The sequence below is a fragment of the Triticum dicoccoides genome, chromosome 5A (assembly GCF_002162155.2).
Source record: "Triticum dicoccoides isolate Atlit2015 ecotype Zavitan chromosome 5A, WEW_v2.0, whole genome shotgun sequence".
NCBI lineage: Eukaryota > Viridiplantae > Streptophyta > Magnoliopsida > Poales > Poaceae > Triticum > Triticum dicoccoides.
In genome coordinates this window covers 367,080,310-367,082,935 of record NC_041388.1, presented here as the reverse complement: position 1 = coordinate 367,082,935, position 2,626 = coordinate 367,080,310, and positions in this window count along the sequence as shown.

Below are 2,626 nucleotides of genomic sequence, written 5' to 3'. Positions count from 1 at the left end.
ATAGCTAGTTCAAATCTAGTGTGAATTATTTGAACTAGTTTGTAGAGCTAGTTCAACTCTAGTGTAAAATTATTTGTACTAGGTTATAGAGCAAGTTCTACTCTTCTGTAAAATTATTTGAACTAGCTTGTTGAGCTTGTTCAAGTATACAAGCTTGTATAGCTAGTTCAACTCTAGTGTAAAATTATTTGAACTAGCTTGTAGAGCCATGTCAAATCTAGTGTAAAATTATTTGAACTAGGTTATAGATCTAGTTCAACTCTATAGTGTAAAATTATTTAAACTAGCTTGAAGAGCTAGTTCAACTCTAGTGTAAAATTATTTGAACTAGCTTATAGAGCTAGTTCAACTCTAGTGTAAAATTATTTGAACTAGGTTGTAGAGCTAGTTAAACTCTAGTGTAAAATTATTGGAACTAGCTTGTAGAACTAGTTCAACTCTAGTGTAAAATTGTTTTTACTAGGTTATAGAGCTAGTTCTTCTCTAGTGTAAAATTATTTGAACTAGCTTGTAGAGCTAGTTCAACTCTAGTGTAAAATTATCTGAACTAGGTTGTAGAGCAAGTTAAACTCTAGTGTAAAATTATTGGAACTAGCTTGTAGAACTAGTTCAACTCTAGTGTAAAATTGTTTTTACTAGGTTATAGAGCTAGTTCTACTCTAGTGCAAAATTATTTGAACTAGCTTGTAGAGCTAGTTCAACTCTAATGTAAAATTATCTGAACTAGCTTGTAGAGCTTGTTCAATTCTAGTGTGAAATTATTTGTCCTAGGTTATAGAGCTAGTTCAACTCTAGTGTAAAACTATTTGTACTAGGTTATAGAGCTAGTTCTACTCTATGGGCAAAATTATTTGTACTAGCTTGTAGAGCTAGTTCAATTCTAGTGTTAAATTATTTGAACTAGCTTGTAGAGCAAGTTCAACTTTACTGTTAAATTATTTGTACTAGGTTATAGAGCTAGTTCAACTCTAGTGTAAAATTATTTGAACTAGCTTGTATAGCTAGTTCAACTCTAGTGTAAAATTATTTGAACTAGCTTGTAGAGCTAGTTCAACTCTAGTAGTAAAATTATTTGAACTAGGTAATAGATCTAGTTCAACTCTATAGTGTAAAATTATTTGAACTAGCTTGAAGAGCCGGTTCAACACTAGTGTACAATTATTTGTACTAGGTTAGAGAGCTAGTTCTACTCTAGTGTAAAATTATTTGAACAAGCTTGTACAGCTAGTTTAACTCTAGTGTAAAATTATTTGAACTAGCTTGTAGAGCTAGTTCAATTCTAGTGTAAAATTATTTGTACTAGGTTATAGAGCTAGTTCTACTCTAGTGCAAAATTATTTGAAGTAGCTTGTAGAGCTAGTTCAACTCTAGTGTGAAATTATGTGAACTAGGTTGTAGAGCTAGTTAAATTCTAGTGTAAAATTATTGGAACTACCTTATAGAGCTATTTCAACTCTACAGTAAAATTATTTTTACTAGGTTATAGAGCTAGTTCTACTCTAGTGTAAAATTATTTGAACTCGATTGTATAGCTAGTTCAAATCTGGTGTGAATTATTTGACTAGCTTGTAGAGCTAGTTCAACGTAGTGTAAAATTATTTGTACTAGGTTATAGAGCTAGTACTACTCTTGTGTAAAATTATTTGAACTAGCATGTTGAGCTTGTTCAACTCTACAAGCTTGTATAGCTAGTTCAACTCTAGTGTAAAATTATTTGAACTAGCTTTTAGAGCTATGTCGAATCTAGTGTAAACTTGTTTGAACTAGGTTATAGATCTAGTTCAACTCTATTGTGTAAAATTATTTAAACTATCTTGAACAGCTAGTTCAACTATAGTGTAAAATTATTTGTACTAGGTTATAGAGCTAGTTCAACTCTAGTGTAAAATTATTTCAACTAGCTTGTATAGCTAGTTCAACTCTAGTGTAAAATTATTTGAACTAGCTTGTAGAGCGAGTTCAACTCTAGTGTAAAATTATTTGTACTATGTTATAGAGCTAGTTCTACTCTAGTGCAAAATTATTTGAACTAGCTTGTAGAGCCGGTTCAACTCTAGTGTAAAATTATCTGAACTAGGTTGTAGAGCTAGTTAAACTCTAGTGTAAAATTATTGGAACTAGCTTGTAGAGCTAGTTCAACTTTAGTGTAAAATTATTTTTATTAGGTTATAGAGCTAGTTCTACTCTAGTGTAAAATTATTTGAACTCGCTTGCATAGCTAGTTCAAATCTAGTGTGAATTATTTGAACTAGTTTGTAGAGCTAGTTCAACTCTAGTGTAAGATTATTTGTACGAGATTATAGAGCAAGTTCTACTCTTGTGTAAAATTATTTGAACTAGCTTGTTGAGCTTGTTCAAGTATATAAGCTTGTATAGCTAGTTCAACTCTAGTGTAAAATTATTTGAACTAGCTTGTAGAGCCATGTCAAATCTAGTGTAAACTTATTTGAACTAGGTTATAGATCTAGTTCAACTCTATAGTGTAAAATTATTTAAACTATCTTGAAGAGCTAGTTCAACTCTAGTGTAAAATTATTTGTACTAGGTTATAGAGCTAGTTCTACTCTAGTGTAAAATTATTTGAACTAGCTTGTTTAGCTAGTTCAACTCTAGTGTAAAATTATTT